The sequence below is a fragment of the Zalophus californianus genome, chromosome 4 (assembly GCF_009762305.2).
Source record: "Zalophus californianus isolate mZalCal1 chromosome 4, mZalCal1.pri.v2, whole genome shotgun sequence".
In the NCBI taxonomy this organism is placed as follows: domain Eukaryota; kingdom Metazoa; phylum Chordata; class Mammalia; order Carnivora; family Otariidae; genus Zalophus; species Zalophus californianus.
The window spans coordinates 69,984,626-69,993,467 of NC_045598.1; positions in this window are offsets into that span (position 1 = coordinate 69,984,626).

The window sequence follows — 8,842 nt, forward strand, 5'->3', positions numbered from 1 at the left end:
AATATCACTGCAGAATGGAAGGGTATGCCAACATTCTTATAAACGGTATCTGTGAGAAACTAACAGCCAGAAGCATGTCAGAGCCTGTCTGCTCTTATATCCCTTAGAATGTTAATTTATATCAACCCTATTTTTTTGCAGATTGGGAAACCAGAGTCCCAGAAAGTTTTGGAAAAAGCTACTGAATGTTTCCAGGTAAGAAGTATTATACAGCCAGTGTTTGAACACAAACACTCTGACTCTAGAACCTTAATGGGTCACTTTAACTGCCTTCAGCTCTCTGTAGTATTATTTTCTTATTCTTCTCTGTATTCAGTTAGACTTCATCAAATAAGACTCAATGGTTTTGAGCTGGTAGATGGGGTAATGGTAAAGGAGTGACTGGGTCCGTGTTTAGAGCAAAGTAGAACTGGGAGAAAAACCTTGTGAGAAATTACCAGTTGCCTACCTCCAACATCCATTTTCTCCTCCCTCCTCAATAATAGAATCACCATATAACCATGTACCCAGCTAAAAAGATAACATTTCTGTTTCCTTTTCAGACAGGTGTGTCATATGATTATTTTTTGGTCAATAAGATTCATGCAAAATGATCCTTATAAGCACATGGGCATGTCCACTTCATCCCCTCCTCCTTCCTACCACTTAGGACTTGGAAAAAATAGTGTGAGCTCCATGGCGATCATGGGCCATCAGATGACCCTGCTGATGGAAGCCATATACTGAGGATAGTGGAACAGAAAAACAGGAACCTAGTGCTTTCATGACACTATCAAGTGGTCGAATCAGTCCTAGAAGTTCTACTTCATTTGCATGAGCAGGAAATATGCTATTATTTTGTTTAAGCCAGTATTACTTTGGGATTTTCCATGACATGAAGCAAGGGATTGCCCTGTTGGTCATGGCTGTATTGAGTTTTTTATTGCCCAAAAGTATCTGACAGAATAAGAGGGATGGGGCCTGAAATCCAGCCTGAACCCCCTCAACAAACCATAACCTTGAGATGAAGCTGAGTGCATTTGGATGAAGAGGATACCATTTTCTCACTGTCAAAGGACTAATCTTCTCCTGGAGGCCATGACCCTCTCTAGGAGGGACACCTCTTGCACTATATGCACTAGCTGAGCTTTCATTCTAACTGATTCGAGTTCAGAGAAGTGAGGTATGCAACGGCATGGGGTTATAGGGGGCTATCTGGAGCAGACATCTTTCAGAGAAATAATAACTACCAGGATTAATTTGCAGGACTTGTACTTTTTCTGGTATTCCCAGAAATAACTTGGGGAAAGGGGATCCAATGGAAAACCGGCCTTCCCACAATCACTAAGGTTAAGGGCCGAGGGTTCATTTTTGGAAGGGAATGTGCCTTTGCTTTTTAATCACGGGCTATTGTGCATTCATGACCTCATTTAATCCTCAAAACTACTTTAAAGTTGCCGTTCTCCCAGTTTTACAGAAGAGAAAACAAACTGAGAGTACAGAAGTTGTCCAAGAACACAGCTTAATAAAAGGCAAAGCCAGGACTCTAACCTCGATCTGTCTGCCTCCCAGACGTGTGCACATAGCCACCACTCTATATGTCAGCCTGGCTGCACCCACATTATCGCGTGTCCAAATCAGTGAAGTCCTAAATTTGGTTGAGCTTAAGCTTGGTGGAAACTTAAAAACACTTTATGACAGGCCCCGCTGATGTGTGAGAATCCCGTTGTTTAGAAAAAAAAGGTTGCCTCCCTTCCGCAGTTATTTCTGTCTCTGAGAAGACGAACACTCCACAGATGTGTGAGGCAACCAGGATTCCCACTCAGCATGACACAGCCCGCCCAGCATCAAGAAGACAGACCGAGAACCCTCTGTGGAAAAGGGCGAGTCCTCTTTAATGAAATTTCTCCTCTAGAGCTGCAGCTTCCTTCCCTCGGTGCTCAACTCTGAGTTCATCTTGGGATCACCCTACCCTAAGTTATTTTAAGGCAGTATTAATGTTTTATGACTCATTTCCTAGTTTCCTGCTGGGGGGAAAAAAAAAAATCACAGCCTAGGCGTTCAGTCTCAGACACTGAAAACAGCTGATGTGTAATTTGGAGACGTGTGTTTTATTGTGAGTGGGAGGATATGGAAGAAATAGGAAATGATTTCTGTTGGAGCACTACCTGCTCCTTGTCCTCCCTGGCGCTCCGGCAACCACACACGCATATATGCCTGGGCTTTTGTGGACTTCCACGCGAACATTTCCTCTATGACCGTAAACTCTCCCCTGGAGACATGAAGTGTTGATATGGAGCAATTTTTTGCCTCAAAAAGTTGACTCAAAGTCATCTCAGGGATATGTCCTTGGATTATCTTACTTTTTTATTCTCTCGGCCTCTTCTTTAGCCTCAGATGTGTGTGTGTGTGTGTGTGTGTGTGTGTGTGTGTGTGTGTGTGAATGTGAGTGGGCATTCGTGTGTGTGTGTGTTTAACCACTTGAAGTAATATATGTTTCTTCCTCCAAATAAAAGCCAATGCTAAATAAAGAGAATACTAATGTAATTAGTATTCTCTCACCTAGTACCTAGGTGAGGTCAGTAATGCAAGCTTTTGCACATGGTTGAGAAGAATGGGAATCGTTAGTATCTCCCTCTGAGGGACACAAAAGGCCCTGGGCTGAATCCATTCCCAGGGAGTTCTCCCATTGACCCCATGCACAGGCAATCCAGTCATTCCTGAGGCATGCTCCTGGGACTACTTCACCCACACCAGCAAAAGCAAAGACAAAACAAAAAAGGGGGGAAAAACTAGGAAGAATGGCTTACAAAAACAAATTCTGAAGAGTCACTCACTCCACCCCATGGTTGAGACCTGAGGTGCTAGGGTCAGGGAGCTAGTCATAGTTAAAGCTGTGAGGACAAGTGTACGTTAGAGTTAAAAGGCATTTTGTAGAGCAGAGATCTGCCACCATCTTACATTGCATGTTGGCAAATCTGTATGAATTTCTACAGACTGGTATGATTTTAAATATACATCCTAGTGGTGCCTGGGTGACTCAGTTGGTTAAGCGTGTGCCTTCAGCTCAGGTCGTGATCCCAGGGTCCTGGGATCGAGCCCTGCGTTGGGCTCCCTGCTCGGCGGGAAGCCTGCTTCTCCCTCTCCCTCTGCCTGCCGCTCCCCCTGCTTGTGCTCTCTCTCTTCTATCAAATAAATAAATAAATCTTTTAAAAAATAAATACATATCCTAAAGAAAAGCATTTCTTTGTCTCATGTTAGAAAAGAACTTTGGGGGGGGAAGAACTGACTTTCTTAATCTCAAATACTTAGGTCCCTTTTTAAAAAAATGTTAACAATCATTGAGGGATTTTATGCTAATCACATCATATGTTATCTCATCTACTCATCACATGTTCATACCTGACATTGGTATTATTTTTCTCCCCTTTTAAGGGATAAGGAACCTGAGGCATAGAGACTAAGTAGCCTATTCAAGGCCATATACATTTGAAACAGACCTGTCCTGTCGAAGCACTCAAGTTTTGGAACCCAAACTTATGCTCCCAGATGCTTTGTCTAGATTTGTTCAGCAGGAGATGGGGGGAAGGAGGTATCAGGGCAGACTGTTGGAGCCTGTGTTAGGGAAAAAGACTAAAATTGTAGGAGGACGTTCTGTGACACAACGTTCTGTGTACACCAGTACATGAGAGCATAATTTTCATGATGCACTATCTTAGTACAATAGTTTAAAGACTGCACATTTTCTTTGTAATAACCTTACAATAAACTATTGTACATTTTTCCATAGACCAAAGTGATAAAATTATAAGCTCATGAATGATTACAAACAACTTGTAGATTCCTACTGAGCAAGACATCCTAATGCTCAATAAATTGAAACTATTACATTGTTGTTGTTCTTGTTCTTATTACGGAGACATAGTATCTTGATGTCTTTAGAGCAAAAGCATTTACACAGTCCATCTCTAACCAAACCATGGAACCTATCAGGGCTAATCTTAAATGAATCTGTCTCTTCATTCAATCACCAAACATTTATTGAGGGCCTTCTCTAGGCCTGGCAGTATTCCAGGCTCTGGAGATACTGCAGTGAAGGAAATAAAATCCCTACATTCTAGGGATCTTACATTCCAGAGGGAAAGACAAGCTTTGAACAAATAACAAATGTACGTTTGTATGTATAGAAAAAGTAAGCTGATTAAGGGACAGAAAGGGGTAGTGCTTATTAGCTGGCCCTAATATAGACAGGGTAGTTGGGGAAGTGCTCCCTGAAGAGGTGATATTTAAGCAGAAACTGGAATGACCTGGCTCTGTGGGGGTGGGGTGGGGGGCATCCAGGCATGGGAAGCAATGAGAGGGAAAGTCTGAAGGTGGGACCTTCACTTCTGTGTGGTGGGGAAATGAGGAAGAGGCCCGTGGGGTTGGAACACAGTGAGTAAGGGAGAAAATGAGGAGATGAGTTGCAGAGTAGACCGAGCCAGGTCTCTTAGGGGCACTTAGGCCATGCAAGGAAGGCTCTGACTTTTATTCTAGGTAAGATGGGAAGCCCCTGGATGACACTGAGCAGGAGAGTACTTATTATCTGACAAATTTTAAAGAATCACTCCACTCTGGCTGCTGTTTCAAAAATAGACCATAATAACTTGTGGTGAGCAGAGCGTAATGTATAGATGTGTCCAGTCACTGCGTCGTACACCTGAAACTAAAGCAACCCTGGGTGCCAACTATACTTCAGCAGAAAATAATAATAAATAACTAAACAGACCGTAATATCTAATGATACTAATGATAGGTGACAGCCACTTAGTAGTTTGGAGGTGACCGTGGTACTGAATGTCAACTGCACTGATTGCTGGTGTCTCCACCCTCAGCACACACAGAAACTGAGCCAAGGCAATTCAAACCTGCCCTCGAGGGAACATGGTAAGGTGGGGGTATATGAATTGAGCAGGAATGTGAACTTATATCATAAATATGAACTTAAAAAGTATACATGTTTCTTTTTTTTAAAGGTATTTATTTATTTATTTATTTATTTATTTATTTATTTATTTGAGAGAGAGAGCGTACGTGCGCACATGCATACAAGCCAGGGAGAGGGGAAGAGGGAGAGGAAGAAGCAGGCTTCCAGCTGATCAGAGAGCCCTGAGGCTTGATCCCAGGACCTGAGCTGAAGGCAGATGCTTAACCAGCTGAGTCATCCAGGCACCCCAGAAAGTTTACATGTTTCTACTGAAGCCATTATGCTACAAAGTAACAGACTTCTGTTCTGGCATAAAATGAGGGGGCACCTCCAGAAATCCCAAACTCTTCCCTCCCCTCTGAGATGAACAAGGAGACACTGATGGAGTAACACAGGAATGGTCCAACTGCGGAGTGAGCTGGTGATTATTTATTCGCCTCAGATTAGGGCCAGGTGAGAAGGAGAAGAAGAGGGAAGGACACGCATGACAGGAGAAAGCCAGGGTGATGGGAAGCAAAGTGGGTCTGCAGGAAATTTACTAGGAGGAAATTAACACTGCAGGCCTACCAGGCACCAGGCCCTGCACAAATGTGATCTTGTTTAACTGGCACAACAACCCTGTGAGGAAAATGAGGCTCAGATATGTTCAATAGCTAGTCCAAGGTCATGCAATTGGCAAGTGACAGAGCAGACATTTAAGCTCAGGCTTTTTACTTTTTCCCCAAAGCGTGTACTTTTTTATGCAACATCTAGTTATACTGATGGTGCAGGCACAGCAACAGTGAGAAGATTGTCCTAAATAAATGTAAAAATAAATCTTGGGCTATTCATCACCCAGGGTTTATAAACAAGCCATCATCCCTGTGGCAGGACCAAGCTGCAGAGAAATCTCAGTGCACATATAAAGAGCATCATTTAGTTTACGGTGCCCTCACCTGCTGGATGAGAGGGGTGGGGTGTGGAGGAGGAAATATCCCCAAAACTCTTTTACCTGGAACCCAATAAATAAAAAGGGAAACAGAATTCCAGCTAATGAAAAAAAGACCTCTCACATCAAGCTCTCCCCTTCATGCGGGAAACATTCATTGTTAGTTTTAACCAATTCTTATTAAATCTCTATCTACTTTGGAATTCTACAGAGAACCTAAATTGCAAAATGTTTTTAAATCATAGTCAGCAGCCTGAGTCCACCTCCATGAATATCATCATCACTGGTTAATACTTTCTTTTATGCCTTCACTCAACAAATGCTTATTGAACATCAATTTTGTGCCAGGCACTGGGATAATATGGCAAAGAAATTTCTAAATCCTGCTGGTGTTCATTCTGAAGCAACCAAGTCTCCCTGACACATCACTAATTCTTAAAAACAAATACTGACCAGAAAGATCCCCAGTTAAATTGTATATAAGATCTACTGCCTTTGGAATTTGGAAATTTACACGATATGAAAAAAATATGCCATACCATTTATTGCCCTTTATTTTTCGGTAGTCTTGCATCTTGTTCTCATTCTCTTAAGTCTGGTTATTATTAAGTAGAGAGCATTCTCAGCACACTACAGCATATTAATTTCCTTTGGCAAACTGTCAGCTGGAATGACTGATTTTTATGTGTGGTTGGCATGTGCGTGGATGGAGGCAGAGGTTGCTAAAGCTTCCTCATGAGTTCTGAAACTCAGGCCTGAGTGTGGGGAGATGAGAATCCCTTCATGGACCAGTGTTGCCCATCTGGTTCGTCACCTTCTGGCTCCACCAGCATCTCCAGAATTAATATTTGGAGGCCCTCCAGGGAAATGTTCTCCGTGGCCAGTACCCAATTGAACCTCAAGTCACGCCGCTGGAATTATTCATGCCAGAAGAGAGTATGGATTTATCTTGAAGGCCATCACTGTACTATTAGACCAGGGTGTGCTCCCTTCCTGGAGTTCTGCATGTCAGAGACACTAATCCTCCTGCCTGAGGAGAATGAAATCAGGCCAAGGTGACCAAACTGCCAAACCAGGCAGCCCCAAATTATTCAGAGACCTCCCTGGGATAGCTAGATACAGAGAATGGGGAACTTTGGAAGAAAGACCACCACAGAGCCAGTGGTGAGCTATAATGCATTAAAAACTGGAATCACCCTGTTGAAGTTGAGAGCTGAAAGGGAGGTCCGCCAACCTCTGATTTTACAGATGAGGAAAGAGCCATCCAGAGGAAGTAGGTGCTTTCTCTAAAGACATTCCACCTTGAATTGCAAAGCCAGGCCTGGACTCCACAACCCTAGAACTCCCACCCCAGCTGTGTACTTGGAGCCATCATGAGCAAATCTCCCTGGTGCTGTGTTTTCCAGAGCTGTGTTCTCGATGGGCTATCCAAGAAGCCCCCAATAACATGGTGGCTGAAAACATGTGTAGGCCTCTCCATAGGTGCTTCTCTCCCCAACTCTTTTTTTAAATAATCTGAAACTCATAGAAAAGTTGTACATAGAGTACAAAGAGCTGTTTTCCCTAAACCATTTGAAAATAAGTAGCTAACAGGATATCCTGAATCCCTAAGTACTAGAGTTTATATGTCCTATAAACACAGATAAATCTCCTATATCATTTTTCAAACTCTCAATATATTTCTCTTATATTATCAAATACAATCATCAAAATTAGGAAATAAACACTGATACATTACTACCATCTAATCCACAGATCCCATTCAAGTTTCCTGTTTCCCAAAAACATCCTTTAGAGCAGAAGAGTCCAGTCAGAATCATGAAATATACATGTAGTTGTTATAGTCTTCTTCAACATGGAATGGTCCTGGGTGTTTTCTTGACTTCCGTGACCCTCGACACTTTCAAAGATTCCAGGACCGTTTTGTGGAATGAACTCCCTTTATCTTTGTCTGGTAAGAGTCAGGTTTTTACACTTTGGGCCAGAATACCAGAGAAATGATATACAATCAGATTGCATATGATTTGGGTTTTTCTTACTCCTGATGATGTTACCATTGATTACTTAATTAAAGTGGTTTCTGCCAGGCTTCTCCACTGAAAAGTGCTTTTTCTTCCTTTTCTAATTAATAAGTATTTTGTGAGGAATGATTCAACCTACACAGTTGTCCCATTCCTCATCAAACTTTCAATGTATTCATTCAGTTACATACATCAGCATGAGTACACAGATTCCTCGTTTATTCAACAGGTTGTATATAATCTGTTATCAGTGTTATTTGTTTTAATGCTCACGTTGTCCCAGGATCGGCCACTGAGAGCCCCGATCAAGCTGGATCCTGTGTCCTTTTGGCATGTTCTCATCATTCTTTGAACTCAATGCTTCCCAAACAACCAGAATCTGCAGACTCAGCTTGTTCTTTCCCTGCCCAGCTACTGAATCAACCAAAGATCCGGGTGTTTGGTGTGTTTGTTGCTATAGGTCTGTGACCCTCGGTGTACAGGACTGGGGGGTATATATACACACGTGAAAAACAAAAACAAAACAAAACAAACAAACAAACAATAAACAAGGCATACTCTTATATTTGTTCCTGAATCTCTCTCCACATATTGAAAATCATGAGTTCACACTGAAACCCCCAATTCTAATACCGCACTATAATGTTCAATATCATTTTCCCAATCCCATGTGTGGAATTCCCTTTTCTTTTTTTTTTTTTAAAGATTTTTATTTATTTATTGAGAGAGAGAGAGAGAATGGTAGAGAGCATGAGAGAGAGGAAGATCAGAGGGAGAAGCAGACTCCCTGCTGAGCAGGGAGCCCGATGTGGGACTCGATCCTGGGACTCCAGGATCATGACCTGAGCCGAAGGCAGTCACTTAACCAACTGAGCCACCCAGGTGCCCTGGAATTCCCTTTTCTAGCAGTGGAAAATCTGGTTCACATTATACTGAAAATATTTATTT